We start from the raw sequence: 20,651 nt of genomic DNA, 5'->3' as shown, positions 1-20,651 counted from the left end.
TCAGCAGGAACTAGGGAAGTCAGGTTCTTACGCCAGATCTCTCCAAGTATTTTAGCAAGTGTATAACATACATACTGGGTATTGTTTTTTAAGTCTTCTTACAGACCTGTTCAGTCGTAGAGTTTGTCAGTAATATTGTGAGCACCAAACATAGTAGGCTACAGGTTTAGAAGAAGAATCATGACTGACTATCCACATGAACCCTGGTTTTTCTCTATGAGCTGGATTCTGTGTCTCTCGTATTTATGGAACACAGTTTCAGCTCTTCGATACCTTGGGCATAACTTAATCATGATGCTACGCTTAATAAATGTCTCTGTTTGATTTGAAGACTCATTCACTGTATTGAACCAACATAGCCCTGCATTTGTGCCTGCATGTGTTGGAGATGCTGTTCAAGCATCTGTCCAAATTAGCACACTTAGCTTCATTTCCCTCCTTGGAGGAATCCTGTAATTTTTCTTACTCTAGAGTTTTTAAAGTGGCCCTAATCATTTATATTCCTTGTTGTGAACAAGTCCTTTGGAGCTGTTAACAGATGACTCATAACAAGTTGGGATAGATGATCTTGAAAATTCCCTCCCTGTTCCAGCATTCTATGATTTTATAAGTGGTACATTAATTTCCCTAATTTCTGGAGAACTCAAATGTCACAGGCGGATATTGGGATAAAACGTGGTTCTTGGTGAAGGGTCATATACATGCACAGGTGGAGTGCAAGGTACACTGGGAAGGATGTTAAGGGACAAAGGAACTGCTCAAGTGATGACGGTTATTAGACTTGGGTGATGTTTGAAAGATTTCACAGAGTACGATTATCTTTTAAATGTTTGGAGCAGGCAAAAGTATCATGCATTGGCAAAGAGGCTTAAGGAATCCACTGGAAATGTGGAATGATCCAAAAGAGAAAAAGAGAGCACAAAACAAAGATGTGTGAGAGGTGAAATTACATAGTACAGGACATTGGCAATTAAACAAACTCCCAAAGTAAGGGTATTTTTTGTTGTTTTTTGATCCAGGTAATTTTAAATGTTAAAAAAAAAAGCAAAAACCAGTACTTCAGATTGTTCCCAAATCCCTAGAGTGAACTAGTTCCCACTAAATGCACCAAGACCCCAGAGCTGTCACCTCAGGAGGACCTGGCTGTGCTGCAGAAGAGGGTGCTGATGTTTGTGGAGAGGCCCTGCTGTTACACAATTTTCCATTTCAGTTTTCATGACAGTATATACTGATCTAGGTTATCTTGATTTTTTTCTTGTTACTGGAAAATAGAGGAAACAACTTTTATCCCTTTGTCTTAATACGTATCTATTGCAATATATACATTGCTGGTTTCACAGAGCTACCTACACTCATTTCTGAGACCTTCATTTTTACTGGGTCATTCACTCCAAAGTGAACGAATAAAGAAAATTCACATCTATTCTCTTAATGAGGGTATTACCCTCTAGTCCATTTTACCAATCTTCATTGGATTTCTATATCATCTTCATTTCTAGCTGCATTTCCAGATTCCTTTCTGCTGTGTTCATCTTCTGTCCTGTATATTTCTCTCTGAGGTTTCCTTGAATGAGCTTTGGCTCATTCTGTTTCTTACTTCGTCAGTCACCTAAAACAATCTCCTTTTCCATGCCTTCACTCTTCTGGTAAGCATGCAGTTTGGGGCGGTTGCACTGGTGCTTGTCCCACTGGTTCTTTCAGGATCAGCCACATCTCTTCTCTGTCCTCTGAGCCACACTGCTTCACTCATGGAGTCTTCATCTCATTGGGGTTTCTTCTGTTGTTTCCTTTTCAATGTCCCTTTACTGCTGTTATTCTTTGACACTCATTAATTCTCTCCCCTCCCCTCCCCATCTTGCAGGCGCACACACACACACACACACACACACACACACAGCACACTGCCAACACCTCTGTGTTCCTCTTTGCCTGTCCCTTTGTCACTCAGTTATATTTGCTATCCGAGCATCAAATAGGTAAGTCCTTTATTCTTACTCCAACTCTCCAACATAACTCTCATCTCTCCTTCTGTCCCCTAACCTAACCCCATACCGTTATATAACTATCTGTTCTCCTCTCTTTCTCCTGTCAGCAGATCATTTCACAATTCAAACATCGAGACACCATTGACTAGAACCTACTGCTTCATTTTACAAATATGTGTGGAGTATAGCACTGAGCTAGCTCCAGCTTTGAGAAAGAGAATGATCAGACTTGACACCTACCCTCAAGGAACTCTTTGCTTCTTTAGACATCATAAAACTACAAACTAAATGTGATTGCTCTAAAATGTCAGAAATATGGAGCTCACCAGCCAAGAGGTCTGAGATTTCTATCTAATAAGTCTCATGAGCGTGAAAATATTTAAGGCAGAGGGGGCTTCCCTTGGCAAATAAGAGTTTTTATTAAAGATGCAAATGTGTTATGGACCCCTGAATGAAGTCACTGCAGATTGAAAAGAAATAAAGTGAAATGTATATCCAGGTAGGATGCTATGGAGAAATAATTGAGCTTTCAGGGAAAATAAAACTAAAACCTAAACTATACCTGAAAGTTGTAGGAGATAGAACAACATCCCCAGAATATAATGATTTAGGACAAAGTAGGAAGCTCAGTGAGTACAGGTAAAGAGGCTTTGAGCAACCCTGTTGGCTGAAGCCAGCACAGCCGATCACACATCACAGTGTGTTCACTGTGATTCGCTCCTAGATGGCCACTGCGGCCTATCGGAACTACCAATAACTTGCCATTATATTTCCCCTTCTTCCTACATGACTGCAACTCACATACAAACTGAATTTTGATTAGTGAACTCATTTCTGGAAAAGAGGGTGACATCATTTTTAAAATAAATACTTTCAGGTAGTTACTTGAAGGAGTCTAGACTTGGTATACAAAGTTCATGGAGGCGGAACCCATAGCAAATGAATGAGAACACTGACCGACCTGCTCGCACACTAATAGGGCGCCTTGGAAAGTTAAATGCTTCCTTTCAGCCCTTGGAAAATGACTGCTTGGCAGGGAGGCTGGAGAAGGAATTCATACCTTTACTAAGAGATTAAATTAAATGTTTCAGAATTTGTAGAATTATATTCTTTTCATTGAAAAGTCAGTGTTTCTGCTTTATCCAGATAAGTTAGCATAGTAGACACTTATTCTGTTATTGTCTTGAAAACTCATTTTGTTTATCTGTCAAATGAAGATGTAACACTTAGCTTAGAGGTTTATGGATTAAACATTATATGGGTTAATGAGTCAGTCGTGGCGTATAATTGTTAATTGTCATTTGTTCACTCATGTTTGTGTAGTGCTCATTTGAACATATCTTCATGGGATACAACTTCTCTGTGCTTCAAAAAGATTTCAATAGAACCCATTTGGGGGAGCATAGTTACACTGCATGTCTGACATGGAGACCAAATAAAACTGAAAATTGGCTGTAAAATGGGGATTTCTAGTGAAACACAGAGCTAACCCTATAGAGAAAATTTTCTTTCCCAGAATTTCCATGGCTCTGGATCTCTCCCACTTGTTTTTGTTGCTGTTATTGAAAAATTTCCTCAACAAACCATTAATCATAAGATCTTATAGGAAGATTTTCACAATAAAAAGGGATCTGTGAGCAGAAGTACTACTTTGTTCACATTCTCCCATTGCAACGGAGAAAATAGGAAGAAAATGAAATCAATGAAAAGAATCTCCAAAGCCAAAAATTAGAACATTGCACTGAGATGGAAAGAAAAATACTTTTAAAATATTTATGATAAGAAATGGAAGCAAACAATGTTTGGTATGTCCTCTTCAAAAAATAACGACTATAAAATAAGAGATAAAATATGCAATGAGAAGATAATAGTAATGGGGGGAGAAAAAATGGTTGTGAAGCTAGTAGAAATAGAAAAGAAGCAGAATGAAGCAAGAAAATAAGTGTGATGTGAAGGACAGGCTTGAGTCACTAACCCAGAATGCAGCAAGAAAGGACACTGAACTTTCTATGACAATTAATATCACAATTATTATAACCTTAGAACAAGCTTCAATATTTGGTTGAGTTATCCATCTTTCAACATTCTTTTTTAAATATTTAAATATTTTATACTTTCTTCCTTTTGATAAAACTCTTAAGACCTAGCAAGTGAAAACAGCACTGTAATTTTAGGCAAAAAAACATATTGATTTGAAGAGAAATTATATTTTTTGCAGAGAGTCAACCTGATACGTGTTTCCATTTAAGTCATATATTTTTTTGTTCATTGACTAAATTGTATACCTTTTTCATGTAGGCCTGATACATTTTTATTAAATTTATTTCTATGTACTGTAGTTGTTTACCTTCCATGTCAGACCCTAAAGCTACACTCTTTAAAGGTAAAACCCTCGGGCTATTCAGGTTAATGTCAGGATGACCTCATCACCTTTAGTGAACATTATTTTACAAATTCATCCAATAAAGGGATTTCCAAAGAGCAGTTAAGTACGAATATTTAAAATAAGAAAACAAATTTATAACCATGAGCAGGTTCTTTGAATTCAAACTTCAAGAAAAGCAATTCAAACATACTATAATGCAAGAGTTTTGTAAAGTGGTAAGTTGCAATTATTAAATAAAAGTATGGATGCAAAGTAGCTGGGAAAGAAGCAATATTCAATATTTGTTCTTTTTTAATGTTATTTCCTTACTTGATGGCGCATGTTTGGGAGAACACCTCTATGTGGCTAAAAGAGGAAGTGATGGAGTGTAGGCAACGTACATTTCAGCTTTACCAGGTATTGTGGGATGGCTTACTGATTACATTCCCACCAGTCGTTCTTTGTAAACAAATCCACTTACACACTAGTTTTGAAGGTCATATTAACTCCAGAAAGTGAGGCATAACTTTCTGCTATTCTAGCAGCTAACAAATACTTTAATAGAATTCTCTATTTAAACATAATTTTTGAACAGAAAAGGTTACATTAACTGCTCTTTTCTATCAGAGATGGAAATGTATCAGTATCCAAAATAACTCAATTGAACAATAATAACTAAAAAACACTAAAGCTAATACTTTTTTTGTTGAATCCATCAAAACCCATATCAGAACTTATTGAGTTCTAGTTCTATATAAGACAATATAAAGTATTTTCTCATTTTTATGTAAGTCACTCATTTGTTAGCGCAATAAAAAATGAAGATAAGCCCATCCAGGCGTGGCTCAGCTGTTGAGCATCAATCTAGGATCCAGGAGATCCGGGTTCGATTCCCGGTCAGGGCACATGCCCGGGTTGCGGGCTTCAGCAGATCAATGACTCTCTTATCATCGATGTTTCTAGCTCTCTCTCCCTCTCCCTTCCTCTCTCTGAAGTCAATAAAGATATATTAAAAAAAAAAAAAAGAATAAGATAAAAGCTCAAAATTGCCATAACAATTGTGTGGGGAGAGAAAATATAGGAATAAATAGGAAGGAATAACTTATAAGGTAATTAAGAAGGGAGAACACCCCATCAATACTTCAGTGATGAAACCATAAATACTATAGAAGCAATGTAGTAATGCAACATGGAAAGTCCTAACCCAGCAGTTGATTAAAATGTTGGTTAATAAGTCTAAAACTTTGAATGCAATTTAAGTAAAATCATAGTCCACTCATCTAAAGCACAGCGAATAGTACTCCTCCCCTTTCTAAAAATGGAAGAAAGTTAGTCTCAGTTTCTTCCATAAGAGCTTTGGGTTTTACTATATAGCATCTCAGGATTAGAGCTGACTAATGTGAAATTGTACTTGTCACCTACAGCGGTTATATAGTGTCTATCCTGGAAACTGCCCACATTTGAATAATGTTTCTCTGTGCACTTGGAGCAAGCACTGTGCTAGTGTGGCAGGAGGCATAGGTGGCCAGTGGGGAAGGGCAGAGCCTGGGAGAGAAGGTCTGGGAAGCTATGGTGTGGACCATTCCACCTTCCACACAGACTCCATGTTTGAAAGATAGTATGAAGATAAAGTTGGGCACAGCAAAAGTCCCCAGTTAATTAGAAGTAGAACCAGATCAGAATCTACATCTTCAATTTCTATCATGGTGTTTTCTCAGCTACACATTTGAAGTCAGGCTTAGTGAATAGCTGGATATACAGTCTGGGAAGACGGAGAATCAAAGATAGTTCTGAGATCGAAGACTGGAAAAAGGGTATTGCTGTCATAATCATGAATGTCAGGAAGAAGTCCTTGCTGCGGTTCCTTGGTGAGAAGGTTTAGCTTTCACTAGTGAACAAGCAAGCTCAGAATTTAGGGAAGAGATTTGTCTGTGCCTGGGGCAAGCTATTTTTAGAAAGCCCAGCTGGCTGAAAGTACACATATCAGAGTGTGGGGATTGCTGAAGTGTTGGTTAGCAGGTAGTCAGAAGCCCACAGTAGAAAGAATGCACAGGAATAATTAGACTGCTCCGTAATGAGCAAAGTCTGAAAGAATCAGTGTAAAGTGCTGTTGAGAACATTATGGTACATGTATAATATTTAATATGAATGGGTCCATATGATTTCTGGAAAAGAAAGCAATAATTTGTAAATTTTTATGCCAGCAAATAAATGTACTGCCGTTAAAATATACTGTTGGTCATCATCAGAAGTCAGTTATTACCGTGGCACAAGTAGCAGGTTGAGAACGGGCTGAAATTCACAGGCAGAATATGATCCCATTAAGGGCAAGCAGATAAGAACTGAAGTGGTCTGAACACATATGAGGCCCTTTCCCATCATTACTGTGAAGTAGCTACCAAATTACTCAAACTCCTCCAAAAATGGTTCAAAGCATAAATGAAAAGGAAAGTAGAATGGGGCATGGGGAGGGAGGAACAAGGTAATTATAAGGGAGTAATTCGAGTTTTGGGGGGCAGTTATTTGAGGTATATTCCAGGTTTCTACATTAGATGTGTGTCATAAACCCAGAAAGGATCATTGAGATATCTCTGTGCAATTCAAGGACTCAGAAAGTAGAAAAGTCCCCTAGACTGTAGTAATCCAGCGACTCTCAGCAGCAGGTACATATCAATCGTCTATGCTCGGGCCATGCTGGGCTCAGCACCCAGAGACTTGAGCAAAATGCCTGTACTGCTCTTTGGTCAGTGTTGGGGCCTGTGCGTGGAATTATATGCTGACCTGCCCCCCTTAAGGAGAACCATGGCAGCCGTAAACAGAACTGCACACTCATTTAGGAACACGACCAGGAGTCCGCATGGGAGCTAGTTCCGAAAACTTCTGGGATCTTTCAAACATGCGGAGGGTCAGGCTTTCTCAGTGATTAAAAATTCCTATGAACCTACTTATCCATGACAAATCAAAAGAAAAATCAAATTAAATGATCCTTAATAATTTGAAAATTAAATTAGACCCCAAAAACGTGGGGAAAATGAAATCTTGGATCTCCTGAGGTAAAATAAATGCAATAAAAATGGATTTTCCATGGAATCTAATGCCCAACTCATAAATGTGTTAGAAAAATACCACCAATCTTAAGAGAAAATAATAAACTTAAGGAGGAAAAATAAAAACAAATGGAACTTCACTAAATATGTCAATGGATTTTAAAGTACTATAAGTTTTCAATTCACAGAAGTTATTGTAATAGGTCATAAAATAGATTAAAGGAAGAGATGAGGGAAATCCTAACTTGCTTTTGCATAGGAGAACTCACAAAATCAAGTCACATGCATTTGCTTCAGAAAGAACATTCTAGGATATTTCATCCTTGAAATACTGGAGCTCTTAACCAGACAGCACACATGTCAGCAATTATTCTATGTCATGTTGCTTTAATCTCTTTAAATTAATATCACTCACACATGTTTCAGGGAACAGAAAATCTTCACAGCCAATAAAATTGATGGCGAGATTTTGGAAATCACTGTATATCTTTTATTTTTTTCTTATTTTTGCCTCAAAAAAAAAAAAAAAAGACATATTCCAATATCTGATTCTGGTCATTGTAATGTGTGACAAAAATATATTATATTAAAATAAGATAATCAACAAACAACAATTTTATAAAAGGTTTTTCTTTGACTTTGAAATTAGTCATTCCCAGCTATGTAGAGTGTACATTAGAGGTCCTGTAGAAAGGGTGCTGGTGAAAATATTTATAGTGGGCTTTTGAAGGCAGAAACCTTTAGAAGCATCTCAATTTAAGGATAAAAGAAAAGCATGATTTCAACAAAGGCAGAACCTTTCTGAACTATTCTGAACATAATTGCTCACCAATTTATACCACCACATGGCTTTCTTGGAGAGCTTAAAATACTGGGTCATTTCTGGGCCTTTGTTAATCAGAATGCCATGAAGGAAAAGTTACCTGATTGGGTCTTTTGAAAGTTAGAGTAAAAATGAGTATGATTCCAATGAAATGGTTTCATGGACAAGGGTTCTATAGAAATAGCCATTAGGGTGGTGATAATGAGATTCAACATTAAATCTGTTCAACCCAGCAATAAGTATTAGTTTTATATGTAAGGCTATAGAGGTGTTCTAGATTTGGGGACATGGAGCTGAATAAGGCACTTTCATTCTGTCAGAGTCTTCACAGAGTAGAGGTGAAGCCAGGAATGTAAACTCCTTTCAGGATATCAATGGCACATTCCACAGAGGTATACACCACAGTTTATACACTCACAGTCCTCAGAAGAAAATTTCTACTGACTGAGGACCTCTAGGGAGAAGACCTCCAGAGGAGGTAGAATTTAAAGAAGCCCTTCAATGGAAAGAGAGGGGAGAGTCAACAAAGAGAAAGGGAAATGTGAGTGTGTTCTTGGAATGGCAGAGAATCGAATGGGATGGACACACAGAGGCAGGGTGGGGATAAGTCTGATAAGAGTGTTTGGGGCTAATTGCATAGGCTTAACAAGCCCTAAGCTGAAGGCTGAACTTTTTTTTTTTTTTTTTTTTGAAGGCTAGCAGGAGATAGCACAGGCTTTGAGCAGAAGAGTGATATGATCAGATCTATATTTCAAGGCAAACAGGCAGGCAGCCATAGGAAGAGTGGGTGGCAGCCAGAAGAGACTCCTTCAGGAGGCCAGTTTCAGAGATTGCTGCAAGATATATGTAAGAGCCTTGGCCAGGTGGCTCAGTTGGTTGGAGCATCGTCCAGTACACCAAAACACTGTGAGTTCAATTCTGGTCAGGGCACAAATCTAGGTTGTGAGTTCAATCCCCAGACGGGGCTTGTGTAAGAAGAAACTGATCAATGTTCTTCTCTCCCATCGATGTCCCTCTCTCTCAAAAATCAGTAAACATATCCTCCAGTGAGGATAAAAAAAAGAAAAGATTATAGGTAAGAGGACATGAGAGCAGTGGAAACAGTAAATTCAGATGACAAACTATAAGCAGCAGGACTTGAGACCCTATTGGCTATAGGGATTAGAAGAAAGGGTGGAGGTAAGGATGCCTGAAGTTATTGTCTCTTTTTTTTAAAGTTTTATTGAATTTATTGGGGTGACATTGTTTAATAAAATTATATAGGTTTCAGGTATACAATTCTATAATAGATCATCTGTATATTGTATTGTGTGTTCACCACCCAAAGTCAAGTCTCCTTCTGTCACCATTTATCCCCCTTATACCCTCTTCTACTCCTACCCCACCCTTTCCCGTTGGTAATCACCATGCTGTTTTCTGTGTCTATGAGTTTGTTTGCTTTTTTTTATTAATTGCTCCATCTTTTACGCCCAGCTCCCCAACACACCCTCCCCTCTAACAGCTGTCAGTCTGTTTTCTGTATCTATGAATCTATTTCTATTTTGTTTATATATTTATTTTGTTCACTAGATTCCACATATAAGTGAAATCACATGGTACTTGTCTTTCACTGACAGGCTTGTTTCATTTAGCATAATACTCTCCAGGTCCATCCATGCTGTCAAAAAAGGTAAGATGTCCTTTTTTATGGCCGAGTATTATTCCATTGTGTAAATGTACCACAGTTTATTTATCCACTCATCTATGATGGGCACTTGGGCTGTTTCCAAATCTTGTCTATTTTAAATAATGCTGCAGTGAACATAGGGATGCATATATTTTTTTGAATCCATGTTTCAGGTTTCTTCAAGTATATTTCCAGAAGAGGAATTACTGGGTCATAAGGCAGTTCCGTTTTTAATTTCTTGAGGAAACTACACACTGTCTTCCACAGTGGCTGCACCAATCTGCATTCCCGCCAGCAATGCACGGGGGTTCCCTTTTCTCCACATCCTTTCCAGCACTTGTTTTTTGTTGATTTATTGATGGTAGCCATTCTGACAGGTGTGAGGTGATATCTCATTGTGGTTTAATTTACATTTCTTTGATAATTAGTGATGGTAAGCATTGTTTCATATGTCTATTAACCATCTGTATGCCCTCTTTGGAGAAGTGTCTGTTCAGGTCTTTTGCCCATTTTTTAATTAGAATATTTGTTTTGGGGTGTTGAGTTTTAAAAGTGCTTTATAAATTTTGGATATTAACCCCTTATCAGATGTATCATTGGCAAATATGTTTTCCCATTCAATAGGTTGTTTTTTTTTTATTTTGTTGATGATTTCCTTTGCTGTGAAAAAATTTCTATTTTGATGTAGTCCTGTTTGTCTTTTTGTTTCTCTTGCCTGAGGAGACATATCAGAAAAAACAGTGCTATTAGAAATGTCCAAGACTTTACTGCCTATGTTTTCTTCTAGGTTTCCAGTCTTACATTTAAGTCTTCAACCCATTTTTAGTTTATTATTCTGTATGGTGTAAGAAAGTGGTCTAATTTCATTTTTTTGCATGTATCTGTTTAATTTTCCCAACACCATTTATTGAAAAACTATCTGTACTGTATGTTCTTGCATCTTTTATTGAATATTAATTCACCGTGAAGGTGTGGATTTATTTCTGGGCTCTCTGTTTTGTTCCTGAAGAATATACAAATAAGTGAAAGCATATACCATGCTCATGGATAGGAAGAATTAACATCATTAACATACCCATACTACTAAAAGCAATCTATAGATTCAATGCATTTCTTTTCAAGATATCAGTGGCATATTTCACAGAACTAGAACAAACATTCTAAAATATTTTATGGAACCACAAAAGATCCCAAATAGCAACAACAATCTTGAGAAAGAAGAACAGAGTTGGAGGAATCATGCTACCTAATATCAAACTATACTACAAGGGTATAGTAATCCAAACAGCATGGTACTGGCATGAAGTTATTCTCTTTACATCTTGTTTGGAAGTGATTTCAGACTTAGAGAAAACTTGTAAAATTAGTGTAAAGAATCCTTTGGCCCTTCACCCAGATTTCCTAAATGTTATACTTTATCATTCTCTCTGTCTTCCTCTTTATCTTCTTCACTCACATTATTTTTTCTCCTGAAAAACAAACAAACATCTTATTGACCTCTAAATAATAAATATGACTAAAATTCTGGGCTTTGAGGTATTGAGAAACTGTGCCAAAAGTAACCTAGAGTATAAATCTGAAAGAAGAAAGGCAGGTGTTTTGGGAGCGATATAGTGCAGGGGTTAGTAAGGAGCACAGAAATGCCCTGCAACACCTTTCCTCATGTTTACCTCACTAGTTCTTGCTCCTTGGATGACTAGAAAGGTTACCTTTTTCTAGAATTGTACAACTTTCAAAGGACTACAGTCAGAGCAGTGACTGAGAGGGAAGGGCACTCATCTCTCCAGTTAGTTCATCCAAATGCATTCTAGTAATCAGATACTGCAAGAGATCAAACTAGACATTAACCTACATATTAGTCCTTCCCCCAGCTATGAATCTTACATTTATTCATTCATTCAACAAAGGGCAGTTAGTAAGGGCTTTATATGTCAGGTATTTTTCTACATACTGGAAATTCATCAATGAACAAAAGAAATTCTTTGCTTTAATGAAACTTACACACCTACTGTAGAGAAAGAGACAATAAACAAATGAATATGCATCATGAGATAATCAGGGCTGTGAAGAACATTGGCTGGTTTAAAAGGTAAAGAGTGACAGACCAGGTTTAGAAAACTACTTTATATTAGGAGGTCAGGAAGGTAGTCTCTGATAAAGTGGTAACTGAGCAGAGAACAAATGAAATGGGGAGTGAGCCATACAGACAGTGAGGAGACCATTTCCAGCAGAGAGAGCAAAGGCCCTGAACTGAGAGCATGGTTAGTGGGTCTGAGCAACATCAAAGAGACTTCAATTAAATTGAATATATACCTAAAGCAACCACCAAAATAACAAAATAAAGAATTATTGTTAATAAGACAACAGGGGAGATTAAATGAAACCATAAAAATACTCCCAAAGAATTCAGAATAAGAGGAAGAGGGAAACAAAGAAAAAATGACACAAATAGAAAACAAATAGCAAGATAATAAGCTCAGACATAATCATGTCAGTAACCACATCAAATATAAATGGTCTAAACACCCGACTAAAAGGCAGAGACTGTGATATTGGACAAAACCCAACAATAGGTTGCCTACAAAAAAGCACATTTTAAACAGTAAATTCAAAAGAATAGAAAAAGATATAGTCTAAAAACTAATGAAAAGAAAGCTGCAGTGGCCACCTTAATATCAGACAAAGTATATTCTAGAATAAAGATTACTTTATAGGATAAAAAGGTCTTTTCATGAAAGTAAAGGGTAAGAGATCAGTGTATCAAGGAGACATCACAATCCTAAATGTTTAGGTCTCTAATAACATAGCTTCAAAATCCATGAAGTCAAAAACTACTAATAGAACTGCATGAAGAAATAGAGAAATCTGCAGTATAAACAGATATATCAATATATCTCTCTCAGTAACTGATAAAAAAATTACTATATTGAGGATGAATATAATAGACTTGAATACTTTCAACTGACTTGACCTAATTGACATTTAGAGAGTTCTCTATGCAAAAACAGGAGATTACACCTCCTTACATAGTGCACACAGGACATTTGTCCAAAGTGGGTATGCATCTCCCTTCCCTCGCTCCGCCAAGAGCATTCAGCGATCAGCACGGTAGCTCTCTGCTCTCGCTCACAAGGAGCCACTTGCCTTCTGATGTCTTGTTTCCCTTTTTAGTTCCACAGGTAAAAACAAATACAATCACAAAGTTTCTAGTCTGCTGAGAAAAATCCACGGTCCAGAGCAAAACTATAGGTCAGTCTACCCATCTTGTTCCTCTAGCTCGCTGGTTTGGTTAGCCCACAAAACCAAGCTCATTGTACTATTTTACTCTAAAATATTCCACTAACTCCCTCAGGTCAAAGTTCGAGTGTGCCCATATTGCTATGTTTGAAGAATTTCCGCATTCACTCCTAAGGGATTGCAATAGATACCATCCATTTGAAATCCTCACATTTAGCGCCATTACATTAATAAAAAATACCATCCAGATGTAGGGTTGTCAGATTTAGCAAATAAAAAAGTGTAGGATCTAAAGCAAAAACAAAAAGACAGAATCTAAGGACAATGAGAAGCACAGAATCAGTGCAACCAACATCTGGCACAGGAATAACCTCGGTGACTTTCCCCGAGAGGTGGCATGAACACCAGGACAATTAGTCACAGTGCGGCCTTTGAAGCCTACAAGTTACAGAGCTGTATTTGTCCTGAATCTTTCTTATGCTTCTACATGCGGTAATTAAAATAATGCTGCTACTGCTACTTTTATGCCTGTATATTGCTCTGACTTTCAAAATGAAAGCTTTAATCTATAATCACACACCAAGGCTCTTGAGCAAAGGATAAGGTCTTTATTCATAAAACCATTTCCCTCAAGTAACCACTCTGCATGGGTTAGATTAAGGGAGAGAGAAAAAAGGAGGGGAACAAAGGAGGGGGAAGCCAACGAGGAAATGTGAATAAAATTGCTTTGGCTGATAATGAACTTGTAGTTATAGGAAGCAAGGAAAATGGATATGCTTTAAGAATTCCTCAGGGCGGAGAAAATTGTTATTTTTACATTTTCAACCTCTAATTTGAGATCTTTCTTATAAAAAGAATAAAGCTGTACAGTCTTATAATAGTAGTAAGCTTATATAGCATTGAGCACACTACATCGACTGCAACAACCAGTCCTATTGAAAACACAGACATGAAAACATCATTTGGCCTCCTATCTTCAGATATGACTATTCCTATACCTCTCAGACCTATACGATTCTAATTTGAGGGGAGGGACTGAAAAAGCTCTTAGTGGAATGAGGCTGTACATCTTCTTTGCTAAGTGATTTTAACCTTTCCTGCCAAATAGGTAGGAATTTCTTTCTCATAACTCACCCCAGTAACTCCTATTGTAGTTCAGGTTGGCACCCTTTGAAAACTGTTGCTATATTCCACAGAGAGAAAGAACAGCTATTTACTACCTTCTGGACAGTCCTCATTCAGGCACAGAAAATCCTGACTAAATACCTCCGCCAGCCTTCTCCCAGATTTAATCATTTCAGGTCTTGTAACCTTTGTTAATAAGTCCTATTTTTCAAGCCTTTGTTCATTTTTAATCATTAGTTACACCGTTGCATAAAGATCTGTGCATAAACCCTTTGAAAACATGGAAAACTCAAATAATTCATTCCAACAAATGAAATGCTAATGCTGTTGCTACGTGGCAACGCGAGGTTCATTAGATGCCTTTGCTCAGCATACCATCTGCAGATCTCCTTCTTTTATCCCACCAGCTTTGGAACATTTTAAAGGGTGGAATGTGTCATAACCCATTTATTTTGACTAAATACCAAATCACATCTCTGTTTTCTCTAAGACAAAATGAAGCTTGTCACACTTGGGCTAATAGTTCTTAATGAGGATTATGTTCTTTATGATTATTTTTTTTAACACTCTCCTAAGAGACACATTTTCAATGTGGGTAATTATTTCATTAATGACTGTAAAGCAATTTGATGAAACACAAATAGCATTTAGCACAAATTCTGAATAATCACGACTATGGTTTTGAGCCAAATGCACTGAATTTTCATTGTATGAAGCGTGTCAATAAAATAATTTCTTGTAAATGTCAACAATAGGAAAACTTGAAATAAAGCAAGCAAGTAAACTTGTCCTTTCAGACTCTTATTACCCACCTACATGTTCTCTCCTCAACTCCTGAACTGTGCCCTCCAACCCATAATAAGTACTCACAGCCTTCCTGACCCTTCTGGGTATCAGGACTCCTCCAACTGCACAATCTATCTCAGTTGTATCATTGCCCCATTAATAATATAGTACACCCTGGGAAGTGACCCACATATTTCTAAAATCTACCTCTCCTATAATATATTCCCCAAAGACTGTTCTCTGCCTGATATTGAATAACTAGTCCAATAAAATCACCTGCTTTAATGACTTATAAATTCTTTAGGAGGACACAATATAACCTGAAAGAGTCATTTTAATGATGGGGGAAGAAGCATCCTTTGACTGTTGATAGAAATATTTGGGGCTAAGCTTTTTCAAACTCCTAATGAATCCATAAATTTATCCACATTTCCATCTTTTCCAAGCTTTATCACACACCAAGGATATTACCTGAGTACTTTCCAGAGTGGCCTTACATACAGATAGGAAATTTCCTCTTCTTTTACTGGATGTATTGTATTGTTGATTCATTTAACACTGAACTTACAGCCAACACACTTTAACTCATGCCTGAACAAACCTTACCTAACAAATGATTTTTTTGTAAGGTGCATCACAGACTTCTTATACTTAGGAACACTAGATAACACTTCAGCATTAAACTTAGGGGTCATTTTAAAGATCAAAGTCACCAAAAAAACCACAGAAATGTGGAAAAACTTGCCACTAAATAGACTATGAAAAGGACACTGTCTATAGCATGAGAGCTGAAATGGAAAGGTCGGGTATTGCCTTGGTCAACCTCAGTTGGGAGACAATGGGCGCATCACACAACTCACATTATTTGCAACTTTGTAACCTCAAAATTTCACAAGCATTAATTTTTGAGTAATGTGTATCAAAAAGAATAAAATATTTAGGCATAATTTAACCAAGGAGGTGAAAAATGTGTCCACTGAAAACTATGAAACATTAACGAAGAAATTAAAGAAGACACAAATATATGAAAAGACATCCAGTGTTCAAAAATTAAAATACTTAATAGTGTTAAAATGTTTATACTACCCAGAATGATCTACAGATTCAATACAATTCCTATCAAGATTCCAATGACATTTTCATAGAAAAAAAAAAACAATCCTAAAGCAATCTTGAGCAAGGACAAAGCTTGTCATCAAACTATAATTTGAAGCTATAGTAATAAAAACAGTATGATACTGGCATACAAACAGACATATAAACAGGTGGAACAGAATAGAAGGCTTACAAATAAACCTATACATACACGGTCAAGTAATTTTTTACAAGGGTGTCAAGAATTCACAATGGAAAAAAGAAAGTCTTCACAATAAATGGTGATGGTAAAACGAGATATCCACATGCAAAATAAATGAAACTGGACCTCACACTATACACAAAACTTAACTCAAAATGAGTCAAAGGCTTGAACTTAAGAGGTGAAACCATAAAATTCCTAGAAGAAAACATAAAGTAAAAGCTCCTTGACAATGGTCCAAACAATGATTTTTAAAATATGACACCAAAGGCACAAGAAACAAACATGAAAATAAACAGGTGGGACTATATTAAATTAAAAAGCTTCTGAATATCAAAGGAAACAACAAAATAAAAAGGCAACCTACAAAATGGGAGAAAATATTTGCAAACCGTAGATCAGATAAGGAGTTAATATCTGAAATATACAAGGAACTCATACAACTCAATAGCAAAAAATAAAAATTAAAAAATTAAAAATTGGGCTAAGAATCTGAATAGACGTTTCTCTAAAAAAGACATACAAAAGCCAACAAATATATAAAAAGATGCTTAACATCAATAATCATCAGGAAAATGTAAATCAAAACCACAGTGAGATACCACCTCACACCTGTTAAAATGGCCATTATTTAAGAAAAGATAACAAATTTTGGCAAAGAGAAAAGAAACCTCTGGGACACTGTTGGTTAGAATGGAAATTAGTATAGCCATTATGAAAAATCGTATGGAGTTTCCTCAAAAAATTAAACTACCATATGATCCAGCAACTACACTTCTGGGTATATATATCCAAGGAAATTGAAATCAGAATCTCAAAGAGATATCTGCATTCCCAATGTTCATTGATTGAAGCATTATTAAAATAGCCAATATATGAAGACAACCTAAATGTCCGTTGACAGATGAATGAATAAGAAATTGTGGTATATACATAAAATGGAATATTATTCAGCTTTAAACAAAACAAAAAAGGAAATCCTGCCATTTGTAAAATGTGAATGAGCCTGGAGGTCATTATATTAAGTGAAATAAGCCAGACAGAAAGACAAATACTGTATAATCTCACTTACATACAGAATCTAAAATAGCACTCATAAAGCAGAGAATCAAATGGTGGTTACCAGGGGCTAAGGGAGATACGGAAATGGGGAGGTAATGGTTGAAGTGTAGAAGATTTCAGTTATACATGATAAATAAGTTTTGGAGATATATGCAACATAGAACACACAATGCTATATTGTATACTTAAAATTCCAAAGAGGGGTATGGCCGGTGTGGCTCAGGGGTTGAGCATCAACCTATGATCCAAGAGATCCAGGTTTGATTCCTGGTCAGGACACATGCCTGGGTCGAGGGCTCGATCCCCAGTATGTAGCGTACAGGAGGCAGCCAATCAATGACTCTCTCATCATTAATCTCTCTCTCTCTCTCTCTCCCCTTCCCTTCCTCTCTCTGAAATCAATAAAGACATTTTTTTAATTGTTAAGAGGGTAGATTTTTTTGTAAAAGTTTTATTGAGATATAATTAACATATTATACAATTCACCCACTAAAGTATACATTTCAATGGTTTTTAGTGTATTTCATATAGCTGTGACTATCACCATAATCAGTTTTAGAACATTTTTCTTTCTTTTTTTTTCTTTCTTTTTTTTTAAAAATATATCCCCATTGATTTCAGAGAGAGGAAAGATGAGGGAGAGAGAGAGATAGAAACATCAATGATGAGAGAGTCATTGATGGAGCCCGAAACCCGGGCATGTGCCCTGACTGGGAATCGAACCCTGATCTCCTGGATCCTAGGTCGATGCTCAACTGCTGAGCCATGCCCGGCCAGGCTTTAGAACATTTTTCTAATCTCCCAAAAGAAACCCCATATGCTTTCACTGTCCACTCCTCAATGCCCCCATCACCTCCCAGACCTAGACAACCACTAATTTACTTTCTGTCACTATAGATGGTAGATCTTGTGTTAAGTGTCCTTAAGGAAAAATAGCAACAACAATAAGGAGAGAAGGACACTTTGGGAGGTGATAGATATGTTTATGCCTTTAGTGGTGATGGTTTCACAGATGTATTCTTATCCCCAAACTCATCTAGATGTATACATATTAAATATGTAGAGTTGTATATTAATCATACCTCAAAATGCTTAAAAAAATACATTTTAGAAAGTAAATGAATTTAGAAATTCAGAATCCACAAATAATGAGCATTGACTGGATTATCCTCATTTATAAAAGAAGAAACAGAGGTAAACAGGGTAAATAATTTGCTTAAGGAAATATAGCTAGGAAAAAACATAGAGGTCAACATCTAAAACTTTCTGAATCCAAATCCTATATACAGTATTAATTGTTATGCCACATGCTTCCCATACATCTTTCATCATTATTACACTGTCCTATCATAGGATAGACACCCTTTGTTCGGTCTTGATGAAAAGTAAAAACAAGTATTGGATATCCGAGGCCCTGCTCACTTAGAGATGTATTCTAGGCCCTTCCTTCTCTACTCTATGTGACAGAGGAAACCTGTCTTCTGATCAATGTAAACTCCTGGTAGTGAGTTCAGAATTGCAATGAATTAAGGGTTTTAGTCACAAAGTTGTATTTTAGATTGGCCCTTCTCTACTCTCATTGTATGACCCTGAAGCTCTCACTGTCCTCTGAAAAGAGGAGCTGTAAGGCTGATTTCATTGGATCATCTGGAGGGTTAAAGGAGAGAGCTAGCGTGAGGAATCTAACTCACAGCAAGTGCTTGAAAATTGGCATGAATTAGTTACTCTTCAATATTTGTTCCTATGGGGCTTCCCAGAAATTGTTCAACAAAGAGACTTTTCATCACTTGGTTTCTGTATACAGGCTCTTAAAAATTAAAAGCAAAACCAACCGTCACTTCTAATGTGGCTGTAATAATAACAGCCGCATTGCTCAGCTCAGCTCTAGCTGTGCTCCCCTCCTTGCCAAGGGGGATGTAGGTATGTGACACATATATATAGCTCAAGGGTGAAGATTCCAATATCCCATCATGAAACATGGCTTGAAAACAAACCCAGACTGGCTTAGAATTAAAGATAAGTCTGCCATGAACAGTTGTTTCTAAACTTCCACCTCTTTAAAAAGAACTTGTGTTTTGATTTTCATTTCTAGTTCAGAAATCACTCCATCTGGTCTGGCCAATCAGGATGCACAAGAAGCACTGAATTTAGTTTATTTTATTTATATATATAATACCAGAGGGTGTGTTAATGTAAAAATGAAACAAGGTTTGAAATAACACAGGGGAAAGATGGAAAGATTGCATGAACATTTCTCTAAACCCAGAGAGCTTAGGGTGAGATGGGAGACTCTGTGCCTTCAAAAGAAGGGCACGATAGCCTCTTAAGTTATGCCTAAGAAACTTTTAATTCATGGGAGACAAGGTTAAAAATAAAAACAATGATACTGTTTTAAAGTATGAACCAACTAGGCAAGGAGAGATACCTAAGCCATCTGCTTTACCTACATCTTCTGCATAACAGAAAGATCATGAGACTTGGATTTGAATCGCCACTCTTTTACGTACTATGTGATCTTGACAAGTTGCTTGATTTCATTGAGCTGAATTGCTGCAAGGATTGAAATTAGAAAATGTATGTGAAATGTTCTATAACAGAGGTCTTAATAAATCTTAATTTTGTTAAATTCATGAATTATTGACTAGCAGTATATATTTGAGATTAATTTTTTCATCAAAGCATTTTAATCATTTATTCAACTTGTGCAGACTATCTTCAGTGCTAGGTACTGCACTAAATCCTGTAAGTCAGAAATCCTTGATCTTTGTGGGGGGGGGGGGGTGAGAATGCGAGGGAAGGTAATATGATAGTATGTATAGATGCCTCCTCAGAGATATATAAATCTTGCACTTTTCTATGCCATGAATTTGACATATTAGCAAGGAGTCGACTCTTATAATAATCTCAAAAGGAAAGCAAATATTACTTCTTCCATAAAACTTCCCCTCATCATCCCAAGAAGAAGCAATTACTTTATACTCTTAAGTTCTTATTATAACTCTAATTTATTCATTTTACAGGAGTTGTTAATTCACATTTTCATTTAATAAATCTTTATTAGACTCCTACTATAAAGCATGAAATAAACACTAGTAAGAAACAAGATGCCTAAAATTACTTGCTACCCTCCAGAAGTGTTACCCCTGAGGAAGGAAATTAAGATATACACACAAATAAATATTTTAATTCCATAAAAGTAGCAAATAGTGCCATGAAGTTACAAAAGGGGAAAAGATCACTTCTCAGCAGGATCCAAGA

This window comes from Miniopterus schreibersii, assembly GCF_964146895.1.
Source record: "Miniopterus schreibersii genome assembly, chromosome: 1".
In the NCBI taxonomy this organism is placed as follows: Eukaryota; Metazoa; Chordata; class Mammalia; order Chiroptera; family Miniopteridae; genus Miniopterus; species Miniopterus schreibersii.
The sequence above is the reverse complement of the archived record's forward strand: the minus strand, read 5'-3'. Positions refer to the sequence as shown.